The sequence below is a fragment of the Podarcis vaucheri genome, assembly GCF_965113315.1.
Source record: "Podarcis vaucheri genome assembly, chromosome: 7".
In the NCBI taxonomy this organism is placed as follows: Eukaryota; Metazoa; Chordata; class Lepidosauria; order Squamata; family Lacertidae; genus Podarcis; species Podarcis vaucheri.
This window is the reverse complement of record NC_138765.1, coordinates 61,831,804-61,850,895: the sequence shown is the minus strand read 5'-3', so window position 1 is coordinate 61,850,895 and position 19,092 is coordinate 61,831,804. Positions and strand designations below refer to the sequence as shown.

Sequence of the window (19,092 nt, the reverse complement as noted above, 5' to 3'; positions counted from 1 at the left end):
GGTGAAGAAAGAGGCAGAAAAATATATATGCTGGGAATATGATTGGATGTTGTGAATAAAGATCTCAAGCATTATATTTGAATCTATTCCTCATAAGCAAAGCAGGAAAAATAAAAATTGAGAAAGGGTAATTTTTTCTAATAATAATAATAATAAAATATTTATATCCTGCCCTCCCCGGCCAAAGCCGGACTCAGAGCGGCTAACAACAAGTAAAAATAGCACAGTGTACATGAAATCACAGTCAATTAATTAAAATACATTCTAAAATCAATTCAGAATCAAATTAATGGCAACCATTGGGCTAGAGTTCTATGAGGATTACAGAAGGAGAGAGGGGGTAAGACTGTACCTTGGCCAAAGGCCTGGTGGAACAGCTCTGTCTTGCAGGCCCTGCAGAAAGATGTCAAGTCCCTCAGGGCCCTAGTCTCTTGTGACAGAGCGTTCCACCAGATTGGAGCCACAGCCGAAAAAGCCCTGGCTCTGGTTGAGGCCAGCTTGACCTCCCTGTGGCCCGGGATCTCCAAGATGTTTTTGTTTGAAGACCATAAGGTCCTCCGTGGGGCATACCAGGAGAGGCGGTCCCGTAGGTACGAGGGTCCTAGGCCGTATAGGGTTTTAAAGGTTAAAACCAGCACCTTAAACCTGATCCTGTACTCCACCGGGAGCCAGTGCAGCTGAAGTGTGGAAGGTCATCCTGACAACACCCATATCTACACCCACAAGCAGCATCCAAAAATAGGGACGTGTGTGTTAGAGAGTATGTGTACACACACACACAATTTTGCCCAAGTAAATAGCAACCAGGACTATCTGTGTTTACTAGGCATGATGGCTATGCTTTACTTCCGCAGCTGGAGGAAATAACACTTCTACTTACCAGTTTCTGGAAAACACAGGAGGGGAGAGTGTCCTGACTGCTGGTTTCCCACATGCATCTGGTTGGCCGCTGTGAGAACAAGATGCTAGACTACATGGGTTATTGGCCTGATCCAGCAGGCTCTTCTTATGTTCTAATGTTCAAAGGGAACATCCAGTGGAGCTGATTAGCAGGAGATGCAGGGCAGATCAGAGAAAATACTTCTTCATATAGTGCAGGAACAGGAAATCTTTGGTCCTCCAGAAGTTGCTGAACCACAAGCTATAAGCATGGCCAATGGCTGGGGATGATTGGAGTTGTGCAGCAACAACTGAAGGAACAAAAGTTCCCTGCATCTGACATAGTGCATTATAAACTTCTGGAATAGGTTTCCAGAATCACAACATCACAAGGTGTTGCGATTTCCCACCAGCTTAGTTGGTATTTCAAATGGAATTTGCCAAATGTATGAAGGACAAAGCTATCAGTGGCTACTGGTCCTGATGATTCTATGCAATTACTAGTAGGCAGGGTGCCTCTGAATACTGGGAAAGAGCAGGATATAGTTATTTTGTGTCATGACTCACCTGGGCAAGTCCTCGTTGTTGTAATATGCAATTACTGACTCAACCTTGCATGCATGAAAGGGTTAACTTGAGCCCTGAGCTCAAGTTACCAGAGTGGGTGTGGCTTGGCAGGCTCACAGCAGTCTCTGTTCCCCCAACCCATTCCCCCACTTCTGAGACTTTTACTCTTTGCACTTCCTGAAACAAGCCCTGAAAGTGAACTGAATCCCTCTAAAATGAGATTTTAAAGCCTGCATCTTTGCTAAACCAAAGGTTGCGTGATCCTTTTCCAAGGAAACCAGGCACTTTTGTTTTTAAATCATTTGGAAGCTTTTTCATCTTCGTTTTACTGCCAGCAGATGAAGACTTGTTTGTTGTAACGTCTAGAAACTCTGTGAGTAAAGCAGTCACTTATTTGCAAAGCTAAATGTCTGTGATTTATTCTAGTCTAAGTATTTTATGTGGGGAATTTTTGTTTCGAGGTGGATGAGGGCAGATACAAATCTAACCAAGTCTAAATGTGTTCGGTAGCAATCACCATTGTGCTTAGCTGTGCTATGAAAGTGTAAGAATCTCTCTTCCAAACCTCTCTCTCCAATCACTTGTCAGAGGAAGCTCTGGCCTTACAGCAAGATCCATCTGGGGGCATGGAGCCAGGATCCTGCAAACAGACTGAGAAGAAGAAGAAGAGGAGGAGGAGGAGGAGTTTGGATTTGATATCCTGCTTTATCACTACCCTAAGGAGTCTCAAACTGGCTAACATTCTCATTTTCCCTTCCTCCCCCACAACAAACACTCTGTGAGGCAAGTGGGGTTGAGAGACTTCAAAGAAGTGTGACTAGCCCAAGGTCACCCAGCAGCTGCATGTGGAGGAGCGGGGAAGCGAACCCGGTTCACCAGATTATAAGTCCACCGCTCTTAACCACTACACCACACTGGCTCTCTGAGGAGAGAGTGTCTGAGGAGTCAGTGTCTATACCCAGGGTCAGTTCAGCCTTTGACATCGAGGGCAATGGTTTCCAAGTTTGAGGGAAAGGCAGTGCTTTAAAAATCAAGTGGAAAATCTTGGCCTCATCCTGGCTTCTCACCCCCAGATGGAGCTTCTTCCAGGACTTGGTGAAAGGCTGGGTCCTCTGCTGAGGACTCTTCTAGCAGAGACATGACACAAGGAATCCAGAAGCTGCCCAAGGTGTGAGGTGCTCAGACAAGCCCTGACTGTGTGCCAGGGATTGCAAACAGAAGGGGAAGAGCAATTACCTTGATGCTTTATTGTTAGATCACCCGCCCTCCTCAGTTTACCCCCGGATTATCCTTGTGTTCCTGCAGCTGATTGTCAAGCAGTCAGTTCCTGCTTCTGTAAGAGATTTGCAAGTAGGCCCCTTGACAACACAACTCCTTATCTTGGTACAGGACATGCATGTGTTTCTGGGTCAGGAAGATAAAACATTTTTATCAAAACAGCATTCATTTAAGGATGCAATGTGGGCATCTGCTCCCAGCCTCCTCTAAACCAATTTGGTATTTTGTTGAAAAACTGTCATAAAGATCAAAAAAATGTGATTATAAATATCTTGGCAGGAAGGAGACCCACATATCTTTAGGAACTGCTACACTTGCTGGGGCTGGATAAGGCATCTGCTTCCAACAGCTTAATTTTGTTATTATCAATAATGTATGCAAAAAAAAAAAAGACATACCTAATTAACATCTCCAGTTAGCAACACAGCAAGAGTGTTGGTCCGTGTGCAATGACGTCCTTATAGTTTTCCCCAAGTGCAGCGACAAGAGTCTTGCATATTTCAAGGGGAACCAGGACTCGTTTTTAAACTTAGGGAGCGGGCTTTAATGGAAAGAAATATGTGCCAATTAGAGCATAGCTGCCTGGCTCATTGGGCAGATGGTTTCAAAGCATCCAGTCCCTGTAGTAGTCAGATAACGACTACTTCAGCCTAGGTTTGTCTCCCATCAGGTTTGATGGTTGATCAGGCAGATGGCAGGATCAGTGCTCCTTCGTCTCACAGCAGATCATCGTCTTTTTGTTCCCATGCATATTGTGGTATCTTGAGGTGGTGTGCTCTCCTCAGCTGGAGGTATTTGAGCAAAGGCTGGCTGGCCACCTGCAAAAAGTATTAAGAACCTAATATAAGAAGAACATGATGAGCCAGTGGCCCATCTGGTCCAACATCCCGTTCTCACAGTGGCCAACCAGATGCCTGTGAGAAACATTCAAACAGGTCCTGAGTTCATCCCCACTTCTAATTCCCAGAAACTGTGGGAATTCAGAAGCTTTCATGCCTCCAACTGTGGAGGCAGAGCATAGTCTGTTAGGTTTCTGTTATGCCACTGTGCAGTGCTTGGAGTCACAAGACTCTGTTTACATTCCAGACTGTTGGGAGTCACACGGGAGACGGATGTTGATGTTACTGGTTTCCTGTTTTCTTTGTTCCAGTTGCTCTCTGCCTTTCACAGAGAGAGGATGTATATTCTTTTCTGTCTGCATACAGTGGTGCCCCGCATACTGTCTGCCTTTCACAGAGAGAGGATGTATATTCTTTTCTGTCTGCATACAGTGGTGCCCCACAAGACAAACGCCTCGCAAGACGAAAAACTCGCAAAACGAAAGGTTTGCCTCGCAAGACGAATTTCCCTATGGGCTTGCTTCGCAAAACGAAGCTTGCCCCGCAAACTCCGGGGACAGCGGGAAACGCAGCGCGTCTTCCCCGCTGTCCCCGGATCTGGGGCTGTGGGGAGAAGATCGCTTCTCCCCGCTGCCCCTTGCTTCAAAAGAGGTCCGGGGACAGCGGGGAAGACGCGCTGCGCTTCCCGCTGTCCCCGGACCTGGGGCTGCGGGGAGAAGATCGCTTCTCCCCGCAGCCCCTTGCTTCAAAAGAGGTCCGGGGACAGTGGGGAAGACGCGCTGCACTTCCCGCTGTCCCCGGACCTGGGGCTGCGGGGAGAAGATCGCTTCTCCCCGCAGCCCCTTGCTTCAAAAGAGGTCCGGGGACAGCGGGAAGCGCAGCGCGTCTTCCCCACTGTCCCCGGACCTCTTTTGAAGCAAGGGGCTGCGGGGAGATCGCTTCTCCCCGCCGCCCCTTGCTTCAAAAGAGGTCTGGGGACAGCGGGAAGTGCAGCGCTTCCCGCTGTCCCCGGACCTGGGGCTGCGGGGAAAAGATCGCTTCTCCCCACCGCCCCTTGCTTCAAAAGAGGTCTGGGGACAGCGGGAAGTGCAGCGCTTCCCGCTGTCCCCGGACCTGGGGCTGCGGGGAAAAGATCGCTTCTCCCCACCGCCCCTTGCTTCAAAAGAGGTCCGGGGACAGCGGGAAGCACAGCGCTTCCCGCTGTCCCCGGACCTGGAGCTGCGGGGAGAAGAAGAAGAGAAGAGTTTGGATTTGATATCCCGCCTTTCACTCCCTTTAAGGAGTCTCAAAGCGGCTAACAATCTCCTTTCCCTTCCTCCCCCACAACAAACACTCTGTGAGGTGAGTGGGGCTGAGAGACTTCAAAGAAGTGTGACTGGCCCAAGGTCACCCAGCAGCTGCATGTGGAGGAGCGGAGACGCCTACCCGGTTCCCCAGATTACGAGATTACCGCTCTTAACCACTACACCACACTGGCTCTCCGGACTTCTTTTGAAGCAAGGGGCGGTGGGGAGAAGCGATCTTCTCCCCGCAGCCCCTTGCTTCAAAAGAGGGGACAGAGCGGCGCTTCCCCTCTGTCCCCGGACGGTCTCCATAGGAACGCATTGATTGATTTTCAATGCATTCCTATGGGAAACCATGCTTCGCAAGATGAAAAACTCGCAAGAAGAAAAAACTTGCGGAACGAATTAATTTCGTCTTGCAAGGCACCACTGTAGTTAGAAATAAATCATAGCGATGTAGCACACATTTCTCATCCTTCTGCTGCTGTTTGTATACTCTGCGTAATGGGAACGTGCCTGGAGCCTCATCAAAGGCTTAGGTCATTAATCACTGTCGGAGGAGATTCCGAAGACTCGACCGGAAGAGTAGCTTGGTCGAGCAGAGATTCCGACATAGCCATCATGGCTCATAGCCATCAATAGTCTTTCCCTCCATGAATTTGTCTAACCCTCTTTTAAAACCAACCATGTCAGGGGCTATCCTGCCTCCTGGAGGGATGAGTTCCATAGCTGAACTATGTGCCGGGGGATGAAGTACCTCCTTTTCTCTGCCCAGAATCTTCCAACATTCAGTTTCATTGGATGTCCATGAGTTCCAGTGCTGGGGGAGGGACTTTCCTCTATCCACTTTCTCCATACCATACATAATTATACACACTTTGAACATGTCGTCTCTTACTTAGTTTTTCTTTAAACTAAAAAAGTTGTGACTTTTCCTCAAAGTGAAGATACTCCATCTCCTGGATCATTTTGGTTTCCCTTTTCTGAACCTTCTTCCACCTCCGCAATATCCTTTTTAAGGTGAGGCAACCGACTGTACTTTGTGGTTTGCAAGATTCCTGCATTGAGTAGGAGTCTAGACTAAATGTCCTCCCTGGGCACTTCCAACTCTAAAATTCTGGGATGGTGCTGGTACCCACATCCCTTCCTGCTCCCTTTCACTCTCCAGATCTCTTGGTCATTGCAAAGAATGCATGACAAATAGATCTGTTGTATCTATGCCAGGTTATCATCACCCCATCCCCCAAATTCATGCACCCATAAACATTTTTCTTCTTTATAGCACTTACAGTAAGTTCCTTTCTGATTTCCACTTTGTGGACAGACTAAAAAGTGAATTTAAAATTCAATTTTTATTACTTCTTTTGGAAGTTCTACTTGTTTTTAAAATAAAAACACCCCTATTACACAGATGTCAGCTCCTGTGATTTTGTACTAGAATCTGGAACATTGCATTTTCTCTCCGTCGGTCTCCATAACACACTTCCAGTGACAAAATGGTCTTGTCACTGATTGGATTTACCCAAGGAGAAGATCGTTCCACAAGATAATACCTTCCATAACCTGATGGGCTGCTCATTAGGGATTCCCATCACGTTAGCAGGCACTGCCACCTTTGGATCAGAAATGAAATTTGATTCTAGCTTCAGATAATTACTTCTACCCTTGCCAGAAATTCATAGATCAAAGATCAGCAGCCAGACCATAGCAGAAGCCCACCCCACCCTCATTCTTTAATTCTCCTCTGCATTTCATGCTTCCTGGCTGGCTCACGACTTTCAGAGTGCATGATTTATCTTATGCCTCCTTCAGTTTTTGTTCTGTTTATTTATGTATCCTACCTGTACTAACCTGCTTGACTAAATCTGTGAATCGTTGTCATTGCTTTCTTTTGGGATTCCTGTGAAAGCTTCCCTGCCATCCCCGAAATGAATGGCACACTGGTGCTCAATGGTGGGCATCCTTTCTACAAGTTTTTTTAAATTATTATTTTCTTGCTCTAGTGTTTCACCATTCTTCCAAGCTTCGGTTTATGCTCACAACAGCCCAGACAAGTAGGTTAGTCTAAGGTAAAACTATGTTGAGCTAACAGCGACTGGCCCAAAGCCAACCACTGAAATTCAGAGCTGAGCAGAAACCTGAACCTGGAATTGTAGGACATATCCTTGTATCAATGTCAAGTGCACAGTAGTTACCTGGGTCTTCTTTTCTCCTCTTTTTGAAGATGGGGACAACAGTTGCCTGCCTCCAGTCTGCTGGGACCTGATCTGTTCTCCAAGAATTCCCAAAGATCACAGACAAAGGCTCTGAGATTACATCCACAAGCTCCTTTAGCGCCCTTGGATGCAGCTCATCAGGCCCTGGAGATTTGAATTCATTTAAAGTAGATAGGTGTTCCCTTACTACCTCTTTTCCTAACTTGGGCTGCAGCTCCCTTCTTACACCATTTATTCCAATATCACCAGGTTGGATATCCCTTTCCTTTTTAGTGAAGACGGAGGCAAAGTCAGGGTTGAGCAGTTCCACCTTCTCTCTGTCACCCAATAGCATTTCTCCATCTTCTCCACGCAAGGGACCTAGTACTTGCTTGCTCTCCAGCTTGCTTCGAACATAGCTGAAGAAAACTTTTAATAATATTTTTGACCTCTTTTGCAAGCCTGCGTTCATTCTGAGCTTAGGCCCACCTGACATTTTCCCTTCAACTGTTGACTACTCATATATACCCTTCCTTCGTAATTTCTCCTTTCTTCCATGTCTTATACGTGACTTCTTCAAGCCACAGAGCCCCTCCAGAAGGACTTTTGAATAGCAGGAGGCCTGGACTCCTTGGATTGGAATTTAATAAAAGAAATAAAGAAGAACCAATCAGTCTCCAATGTGTCTTTGGTAGTTTCACCATTCTAGATTTTTGCTTAAGCTTGTCGGCCAATGCCAGGTTCCACACTCTGTCGTACCGTTTATACATTACATCCCTCTGTAGCCTTCCAGTCAAGTGCTATTCCCATGCTTGTGACAGTCAGAAGGTGTCAGACAAGTGTCTTGCATGGAAGATCTTTATTTCGCCCTTTGGAATCGGAAAGGAAGGTAAGCCCAGCCTCTATCCTGTTGCAAAAATCTCAGATATAATTGAAAACACAGTGAGTCAAACCCCCTGAACTTTGGGGCATTCCTACCAAAGATGTATCAGGGTTCAGACAGTCAATTCTGAGCAATGCACCACCTCCTGAAAGAGGAGACCCAGCAAAGAGGAAATTCTAGTCGATTATCACCTGCCATGATGAACCATCAGCTTCTCCCCACGTCTTCCGGTTGCTCTGGAAACATGACTCATGCTTGTTTGTGTTTCTCCGGTAATGATCCCCTACATTCTGGCTGTGCTCACACATTTGCTACCTGTGTTAATACTCCCTGTTGTGGTTTATGTAGTAGCAGGAGGGTTGAGAACTGCTCCCCCTCTCCCACATCTCTAATAGGGTCTAGCTTAGAGCTTCTGCCAAGCATCCGAGGGCTTGCTGTTTGACATTACTTTATAAAATGATGAGACAAGAATGGGGAAACCCAACGCAGTGTTGATTAAACACATGCCAGTGGAAGCAATGTTCAAGCAGGACCTGAAATGCCTGGTTGCTAGCAGAGTGGCTTTGGCTCCCTGCTGTTTCCAAGTGAAGGCTGCAGGTCTTAGGATTTTTGGAGATTGCTACCACATGGGACGCGGGCGGCAATGTGGTCTAAACTACAGAGCCTAGGGCTTGCCGATCGTACTGGCCACATGACCCGGAAGCTGTATGCCGGCTCCCTCGGCCAGTAAAGCAAGATGAGCGCCGCAACCCCAGAATTATCCGCGACTGGAGCTAATGGTCAGGGGTCCCTTTACCTTTTACCACATAATACCTGTTCTGCATTTGTAAGAACTTAAGTCTTCTAGTGTGGAAGCATCTATACTTCAGAATTCCCTGCCTGTTGATGTCAGGGAGGCGCTTTCATTGTATTGCACATTTTAATCTGTTTTTAGTTTATTGTTGTTTTAACTTTCTGGAAGTCTTAAATTATTGTTGTGAATTCTTCTTGGTAATTTTATTGTTTATTGCATTATCTTTATTGTAAATTGCTGTGAGGCTTTTTTTTACAAGCAGTATATAAATTCTAGGAAATAAACGAATAAGTCTGAATTGGAGGCAGGGAACCTGTTTGTATCCCTGGGCCAGATCCTTATCAGGACTGGTCCTGTGGGCCATATCTGACAGGTAGACAGAGCCGTCAGCCTGCTACTCACTTGATGTCATAGGGAGGTCAGGTGCAAGGTACTCCTAAAACAAATGTTTTCCCCCTTCATTGAAGGTCCTGCAAAGTCCTACTAAAATGTAGGTGAGGAGCATTTTTTAGCTGGTGTTTTCATGGAATACTGCCAGACTGTTTTAACCCCCGCTTACAAGCTGATCAGTAGGGTTAAATTCTGCTGCTTTGGCTGTGCACCCCTGTTCCCTACTGAAAACAGGCACACACAGCCAAGGTAGGATTTAACCCTGCCCTTCTAAAGAAAGGAACTGGACAGACTGGTCTGTCTTAAGAATTAAACATAAGAACATAATGAGATGAGGCAGCCAAAACTCCAAATATTCTAGTGTTCCAAGTGCAGTCGCACCACAGAGCTGTATAACTGCATTATGATATCAATAGCTGTATTTTCAATTCCGTTCCTAATGATCCCTAGCATGGAATGGAATTTGCCTTTTTTCACAGCTGCCACACACTGGGTCAACATCTTCATCAAGCTGTCTGCTACAACCCCAAATATTTCTTTGAGAGTCGCTTGCACGCTCAGGATCTGATGGGGTGCATGCTTGTTAGGAAAGTGGAAAAATAAAATCCGTATGGGGGTGGTTCTCCCCATCACGTCCGATGACTAATCCATGTACCCTCCCGTATCCCAGTGTGATGCAGCCTGCTTATTACAGCTGAACAGCAATCTTACTGATTGCCAGGTTGTTCCAGAGGTGGTGGCCCATCTTGCATTTACAGACTGTCTTCTAGCAAAGGGCAATAATTTGGGGTTGAGCCTAAGCTGTAAGTTATAATTTGTTTCAAAGGAAGCTTTTCATCTAATAACCTCCATGCTTATACTCCAGCCCTTTTTCTCTCTTTTTATTACCCTCCTTGCTGTCTGGTGTTCTAAATTCAAACTGAAAGGATGTAGCATCTACCTATTATATTATTAGCATCAACAACAATAACTATAATGATACTTGAGTGCCTTGTACACTAAGAAGATCGCTGCAGTCTGTGAAAGAGCTTGTTCTGCACATGCCACAGATTTCAGAAGCCCACTCCCTAACAACTTGGAGCAGGACTTTTAGTGTGGCTGGCCCATTCTGTGGAATAGCATCCCTGTCAAGAAATGACAGACACCCACTAGCTGCACTTTCCAGAAACATTTGGAGGACGTTTTTCTTCTGACAGGCTTTGACAGACCCTCCAAGTTTCCCTATTTTCCAGGGATGACCCTGATTTAGAGAAGCCACCCTGGTTTCTGATTTGATCCCAGAATGTCCTGCTTTTCCTTCCCTATTTTCATTGAAGAAATGTTGGAGGGTATGGAGTTATCCGACCCTAAAGCCATCTGAAGGCAATCCTATATAGGGAAGTTTCTTTTAAATGTTTTATTATGTTTTTATATATGTTGGTAGCTGCCCAAAGTGGCTGAGGCAACCCAGTAAGATGTGTGGAGTATAAATAGTAAGATTATCATTATGGAATCGAATGTCCCTGTTTTCATCAGACAAATGTTGGAGGGTATGCTTTTCCATGTGTCCAATCATTTGATACCACCCAGTTACAAATGTTTTCTAAGCAGTTTACAAGTACAATAAAAATAAAAATCGAACCATAGAAAATAAAAATAAAATCTAAAATCAGCAACAGGGTGAAAGCAGAATAAATCCATAGCATCATTACAACAGGTCTAGCAAGTACTAAAATATTTAAGAATGGAAAAGCCAGGTGATCTTCTCTGGGGGGAGTGTTCCATTACTGCGGGGCCAACACTGAAAAGGCCTTCTCTGTTCTAGCCACATAGTGGTTTTCATTTTGACAGAGGTAACTGAATAAGGGCCTCAGATGACAATATTAGGGCCTGGGTAAGTATATGTGGAATTACAGAACCTACATATGGGAATAACAACAGCAAACAGTGAGGTGGAATATGAAAGCTCTTTGCTTGCCACTGTTGGACCATGTTCCAGATAAGCATTTGGGCCAAGGACTTTAGAAAGAGATGGAAAGAGATGGCCTTTTGACCTGAGTCTAGCTTGGGTTAATGACTTGCATACAAAATGACCCTTACCATCACCGATATCATTCCCCTGACTTTTGAGGTAATGAATACATTAATGATTTAGTGTTATGACTAATTAACTGCTTTAGTGACTTGGGAGAAATATGCCTGCATAGTTGCTGCCTTTGGGTTGTAGACATATTTCTCTCCATACACATTTCCGTAGGTATACTTGTTTCTGTGAAGAACCTAGATTTACAGGCATGAACATAGTCGATGTTGAGGGTAAACATTTACATGCAATGTCTAAAGAAGGCATTCCCAAACCTTACCCTCCAGCTGTTTTGGGACTACAACCCCCATCATCCCGAGCTAACAGGACCAGTGGTCAGGGATGATGGGAATTGTAGTCCCAAAACAGCTGGAGGGCTGAGTTTGGGGATGCCTGGTCTAAAGAGTCCCTGACAGGTGGCTATCCAACCACTGCTTGAAAACCTCCAAGGAAGAAGAGTTCACCTTCTGAGGGAGTCCATTCCACTGTTAAACTGTTCTTACCACCAGAAAGTTCTTATTGGGTTTTACTGTCAGAATCTCCTGTTTTTGCAATTAGAATTCATTGGTTTGTGTCCTGGCCTCTGGAGCAGCAGAAAACAAGCTTGCTGCAGCTTCCATGTGACGGCCCTTCAGATACTTGATATGATAGTCATCACCTCTCAGTCTTCTCTTCTCAAGGCTGAATATACCCAACTCCCTCAACTTTCCCTCATAAGGCTTGATTTCCAGACCCTTTATCATCTTGGTCACCCTCCTCTGCACATATCAATACCCTTATTAAACTCTGGTGCCCAGAACTGGATGCAATACTCCAGGACCAAATTAATTCTAGTCTGTACGCCCTTCCAGAAGGTTTTGACAACTGGGCACCTTCATAGTAGGTGGGTTGTGTTTGTTTGTGGCTCTTTACAACTCCAGCAGTCATCTGGGGGGTGTAATGATCATGACAGTGCCCAGTAGGCCCAGAGGAGTATTTTCTGTTAGATGAACCTCAGTCTACTGTCATATGCCTCTTTGACTTCCTGGCTACAAGTGCTTCCTTTTTGCTCTGGCTGCTGTTACTGATACCTACTCCTTTATTTTTTAAATGTTTCCTTTCTTTTTTAAAAAGTGGAGATGTGGAGGATTTGATTTGGTGCATTCTGCAAGCAAAACATGAGCTCTAGAACTGAACTATGGCTGTTCCCTAACTGGACAGTCTCCCTAAGGAAGCTTTGTGAGATCCTCTGGGACAAATAACCTGCTGTTGATAATTCCTAGTCAATAACTGGATTTATGGTTTGAGAGATACACACACTGTATTTATTTGCCTCCCTGATGAAAAGGGTTATCATTTCATGTGTTTATCTGAGCAGAGAGCAATATGCTTTCCCCGATATCGTATCAGGTTTGCAATTTGCTATATATAATGCACGCGCGACAACTGTGTTAAAACAAATTCTGATGATTTTGCAAAATTGATGGTTTCCGTTGAGTTTAAGGAGCTGCTTTATCTCCCTTACTATCAGAGCTGTCTGTGCTTTATTTTCTTCTATGCTGCTTTCTGCAAGTTGAATGATGGTTTTAAGGGGTGGGGGGAAAGGACTGTGTTCGCAATTCTTCCCGAGGATGCTCGAAGGTGCAGCAGAGATCAGGGTTTTGTTCTGTGCAAACTCTAAATTAATTAGCTAAATACAAACTACCATCCAGAGAAGATTTGGAAATGGCAGACATTTAAGAAGCAATTGCTCCCCTGAGAATCCCAGCCTCTTGTTACTGCGAAGTCAAAGGAAGGTCTGCAGAAATGAAAACAGTGCCAGACTCTCTAGAGATATGACTGTAGAGATATTTAAAATTTGATGGTATTCTTCAGTCCCATGACACGTGGCCTGCTGTTAGCATGCCACAGCAATAACTGCCAGGATAGGCTCACTATTCTCCAGCGGCCTTGTAAGCATTTGGAAATGCAGAATAGTTTTGCTTCTCTTAATCCACTGCAGCTTCTGGGCCCAACCATAACAGCCTATTTACAATGCTCAGGGTGAGTGTCATTGCTTAAGCAGCCCAAACAGTGCCTTCCATGCACAAGAGGGTGGTATTGTGAGGCATGGCAAAACACCAAAGTTTGCAGGAGTACCAAAAAGAATCTTGAGAACCACTAGGCACCTTACACTTATTTTGTATTTTGCCCTTTGTCTGATTTGCAATACAGGTGGATACACACACACACACCCATGCAAAACTCTTGCAGAAGGAACGGCTGAGTGGCAATAAAAGAGATCTGTAGGCTCAGCTTGCAAAGTTCAAAATGAACATTCACAGCGTTGCGATTGCTCTGGGTATAAAAATTTGTCCCTGACCCCATGCGGAGTTCTTCTGAGTCCCTCTGGCAGGAATTTATATTAATCATCATGATGGCTCCCTTTCCCTGTGTTTCAATTATAAGAGGGTGGTCTGTAAAGTCCTCGGCTGTCTAAAGTTACACTTCCCAGTTGATAGAGAATAATTACTTTTTATCGTTGGAAATGTTTCAGCTGATTGCAGCAGTCAATGTTCTTTTTCTTTGCCGGTGGGTTTTTAAGCCAAAGGGGGGCACAGGAGGTCACCTGCTGAAATACAGCTTCACATGCCAGTTTATTTTCGGCCTCCCAGTGGGTAGCAAAGGAGGAGGAGAAGCCATTCAAATGTTGCTTTTGGTGCCGCCATTTACAGTGATCACTTGGGATGCCGGTGAATACTGACGGAAATGGAAGCAGAAATTGCCAATGTGCACTTATTCATCCCATGTCCAGAATGGAAATTAGCCTAGTGAATACAAACAATGTGTAATTGACAACACATCCCCTCTCTCCATTTGCATTGTGCTTTCATTGAATTGAAATGAATGGGATGGGAAAACATATTGGTAATGACAAAGTAACTTACATAGTTAATTACGTAGGTTATATGCAATTTAGTCACAGAGGAATAATGTAGGTTTTGATGGAAGACAAGCTGCACCAGAATGGAAACAGCGCTGCATACAATGAATGCTTTATGAAATTACATCCCTAGTGATTGCACAGTATATTGAGTGTCTGCCTTAGTTAGGGGGTGCTGATGGGTGGGGTAACAGTAGCAATTTCCCCAGTGGTTCCCCTGAGCCTCTGCACCTGCCATTCCTAATCTCCTGAACCAGCACCCAGGTGTTGGTGATGCTTATTTGTTGTTGGTCTAGGTTGTCTGGCTACCTCACCTAATTGCCTTCCCTTAACATGTCAAAGACATTAGGAAACAAGACAGAGAGACAGCCAGTCCAGGCTACAAACACCATCAGGCATCTTGTGTGCCTATGCATGGATGCACTCTTGTGATTCATGCCAGTGCTACTTCAGCCACCAGGCGGAGTGGTGAGCAAGGACTGAGCTGTATTTGCCATGCGCTCTTCCCTACACCCCTAGGTTAGCCTGTTGCAATGAAGGACACTGCCCCATCACCCATGTTAACTAGTAACCCAATTGGCTTCTGTATATCAAATGGAGACCACCGCCTTTTCCTTTGTCACAGGTCTTCCATCCCCACTGTCTGTTTGCTTGATCCTGTGGTGCAGGTAGGTCATTTTAGACTCTGGACTTTATGGCTTAACCAAAGAGGGGAAGAGGTTCTCTGGATGGTAATGTGTATTACTTGCCTTACTTTAAAATGTGGTAAGCACTGCTTCATTTGGGGACCTTCCTGCTCATACTGCTGAGTTGGGCCCTGGGCTTCTGTCCTAAAGACCTGTCCTGGTGGCATTATTGGCAAGGCCATGGGTTCAAGGACAGCAGCATTTACTGTGATTTTACAACCTCCCATTTTAAACTGTGCCCAGTTATAGGCACCACATATTAAGAAGGCTGTTGATAAACTAGAGTCTGTCCAGGGGAGGGTGGGATGGACCCATTCAAGTTCTCAGAGGGGACAGAAATAAGTCCATCCAATTTCCAGGTGGGTATTTAATGGAAAACCTATGAAAATCCGCCAGGAAACACACATTTAAAAGATAATTGAAAATGCTTACATTGTCTCTGTTCCCCTTCCAGTCAGCCATAGTGGCTAGCATATGGGGCTTCTTGCCATCCCATGGAACAAGTCTCCTTGGAGCAAGGAGACCTGATGGCATTCCATAGCTCCTGGGGGAAATGTACATAATAAAACCATGGCGCCTCCATTGTAAACAGCAGTGATCTATATGTATCAATAGGTGCAGTGAAAAGAAGTCCTGCACACTAGCTGCTCAGGCTGTGAGTAGCTGGATACACTCTTCCTGAAGTTCTGAAGGGAATTTTTGAAGAAGGGAAATAAAGGCAACATGCAACCCTCAATCCCTCTCATAATGGAATTTGTGAGGTTGCAAATTCTGGAGTGGGGGAAGTTAGAATCCAGCTGCCAGTAAGATTTAATTTCCTACTGCTGCCATACTGCAAAGAACACCCGTCTGTGCTTGGATGGTGTCTCATTTTAGGGTGGCAAAGAGGTGCATCTCCCAGACAGATTGCATCCAGATGCCAGACCCTCTTTGCCAGAACTAGCACACTTTGCAGATCAGTGTCCTCCTCCTGCTGCTGCTGATTTTTGCATTATTTTGTCTACAGCTGCCCCTCTGTTGTCCTTTGATCAAATTTTGCCACCTGCTGCTACTAACAACTAGATTTGCATGACACAAAGGCCGGGTCTCCAGCTGAGTGGCAATTGGTAACAAGGGATATTTAACCGAACTCCTTTGATAATAGACTCCACCTCCCTTTCAAAGATTATTGTAGTAATCTACTTTTCTCTCTTAGATGATAAACTTTTATTATAAGCAGTGTTCGACAAAACTTGAAGGCAGTCTCTGGTGTCTCAGTCTAACAGCAGCCATATGGAAGTATAATTTCAAAGTCCCACAGAACTCATTTAGTTTTATGCTGTGTTGGATTACATGTCAAAGTCATTGCTGTGCCATCTGCAAGATTTCTTACACTCTGAGTGGCTTTTCCTCTGGCTCCTACTATCAAGAGATGCATTCTTTACGTCGGGTTACCAAAATTAGAGTTCTTGTGGAAAAAATGTTCTACAACTTAATTTATCTCCTTGCCTTCAGTTCTGCAGACCGGATGTTAAATTTTACCTTAACAAATGGCAGAAGAGAAGCCTTCCGCAACCTAGTGCCCTCCAGATGTTTTGGTCCACACTTCTCATCATACATTAAAGTGATGTGAGAACCAGCTCTGGTATTTATGATATACTGAAACCAGATGGAGGAGCCAACTTGGATTGCTATCAACGGCTACCAGACTCCTTTGCTATGTTCTACCTCCACTATCAGAGGCACCACACCTGTTGCTGGGAATCACAGGTGAGTCAAATGCTCTTGTGCTCAGGTCCTGTTTGTGGGTTTCCCATATAGATATCTGGTTGACAACGGTGAGAACAGGATGCTGGACTAGATGGGCCATTAGCCTGAGCCAAAAGGCTCTTCTTATGGCAGTTATCCTGAGTATTTGGGAGGTACTTTCCAGCCTAGGGGCCACATTACCATCTGGGAAATCTGGGGGCCACATGCAAGTGGTCGGTGTGGCCAGGGGCAAAAGTAGGCAGCACAATTAATGTAAAATTTACCTTTGTACAGTAGGCTAGTTTCAATGCACTCACACACCCCTCTGTGTCCTCCAAGCAAGGAAGAAGCATGATCAGAGTTCAAGGAGACATTCCAGCCAGGAAAAAGCCCTCATGAAAGGTGCAAAGTGGAGCCAGTGGTGGGTGTGGCCTGAATGAGTGTGAGTGGCCTGTTGAGAGTCCCATTGGCCAGTTAGAGAGGCTTAGCGGGCTGCAGGTGACCCTGAGGTCCCCCACCCAGCTTTATAGCCTTTACCATGCCAACATGGAAAGCAACTACACTGCTGGTGGGAGCAGCTGCTGAAAGGGAAGCCTGTGGAATATGTCTGGTGTGAATGGTTGGTTGTGTAAATAGATTTGCACCTCTGAATTGCAGCTTAAACCTGGTTGCTTTATGATATGAAGGACTGTAGGAGAGAACTTACATTGCACTTGCACTTGTAGGATGAGGAAGCCCATAGAGGCATTCAGCTGCCCACTGTTGGAAGCAACATGCTAGACCAGATGGCTCTAGGGTAACCCAGGCAGTCAGTTCTTATTGTCTTCTTCCCCTGTAGCAGGTCACCTTACAGCTCAGGTAGTCTTCTTTCATCAGAAGAGCAGAACTTTCTTCCTTCTCCTTTCTCAACTGGATAGAACTAAAAATGACCAAGTGAAAAGAAGATTGTTGTGGTAGGGGAAAGATGCTGAATCAACAAGGGAAACAGACCATGGGGCTGTCTTGCATTTTAGGACTTTCATGTTGGTACTGTTTTATGCTAGATTTTTGAGATTTGTATTGCTTTATTATTTATTTGTATTTATGTTAGGGTTGTCATACGCCCCCCAAAAAGCTCAACAACAAGTTTCCCAAAGTAAGCACAACAACTTTTCCTGTCCGGATTTTTATTTCTTGAAATATGGCAGCCCTAATTTATGTATAAGCCTCTTGGAGGCTTACAAGAAATGTTAAAATGATCAAAAAACAAAGTTTAAAACAATCCAAAACATTTAAAAATGGTTAAAAAAATTTAAAAGCATGTCAGCATCTCTGTGTCTGATAGGCTTGCTGAAACAAAAATGTTTTAAGCAGGAGCCAGAAAGAGTACAGCAAAGGTCCAAGCCTGATGTCAATTGCCAGGGAGTTCCAAAGTGTATTACATTTGTATTTGTATTTGTATTGTTTTACTTTTCTAAGGTACCGAGCATTGAATAAATTCAAATCAATGGGATGAACAACATAAATAAAAACAAAGACTCCTTTTTCTCATTCCAACTAAACATGCACATGCCGCAAGTGGGATACAGAGAAGAACAATGGAACTGGAGGGAAGGAAACCAGTCAGACAAAGCATCACTATATTGAACTGCAGTGGGCAGACATCTATTCAGTCGTGACAGGGAATCTGCAAATTCGGCAAAGCTTGAGTCAAATGTGGGCTAAACAAGTGAGTTTCTAACTTGATTTTGACAGAGCTATAAATCAGTCTTACTGTAGTCTTTCTCTTGATTCTGCTTACCAAGCTTTTCATTTCATGGCCCTCATGCATCCTGCACAATTGTCTCCTTTAGTAGTAACAAGGTCATGGACAGAGGTGGCCATTTCTTCTAATCATTGGTATTGTCGTCTTTCTGAGGTTTTCCAAAGACCAAATGTTCATGGAGGTACATGATGCAGTCCTGTCATGGTGACTGGAGGGAGAACCAAAACAACAGCAACTGGGAGATGAGTTCAGCTTAGGTCCATAAACAGTTCCAAGTGGAGCTAGGAAAAGTTCAGGCTGGATAGAGGCACTCATGACCAGGCGTACAGGGTGTTGCTCCAGCAAAGTTCTGAATCCTATGTTGAGTTTAAATAGGCCATGGTTCTCCTACTTCTGGGGAAGCTCTTGGTGTTTCAGGGGCCCTGCTCAAATCTTCAGGTGTGGGCTCCAATGCAGTTGGTGATGAGGCTTCTAACAACATAAGAAGAGCCTGTTGGATCAGGTCAATTGCCCATGTAGTCCAGCATCCTGTTCTCACAGGCCAACCAGAAGCCTGCAAGTTGGACCTGGGCACACTAGCGCTCTCTGCTCCTGTGGCTTCCTCTAACTGTGGCTTCCCCTTTTAAAACTATCCAAGTTTCTGGCCATCACTGCTTCCTGTGGAAGCAAGTTCCATAGTTTTTCTATATGCTATACAAGTAAGTACCTTTTGTTATCTGTCCTGAATCTTCCATCATTCAGTTTCATTGGATGTCCATGAGTTCTTGTGTCAAGAGAGAGGGAGAAATTTTTTTCTCTATCTACTTTCTTCATGCATAATTTTATAAACTTCTATTATGTTGTCTCTTACTTGCCTTTTCTGT

The 19,092-nt window shown here is 44.8% G+C and overlaps 1 long non-coding RNA gene across 1 annotated transcript; it reads left to right on the top strand.

Annotated features, from left to right (window-relative positions):
• The first annotated feature begins 1,635 nt into the window (after positions 1–1,635).
• Positions 1,636–18,187, top strand: LOC309536683. Its single transcript, XR_014221697.1, has 3 exons — positions 1,636–1,819; positions 16,252–16,506; positions 17,944–18,187. It is a non-coding gene; the product is annotated as an uncharacterized lncRNA (long non-coding RNA).
• The last annotated feature ends 905 nt before the right edge of the window (positions 18,188–19,092 follow it).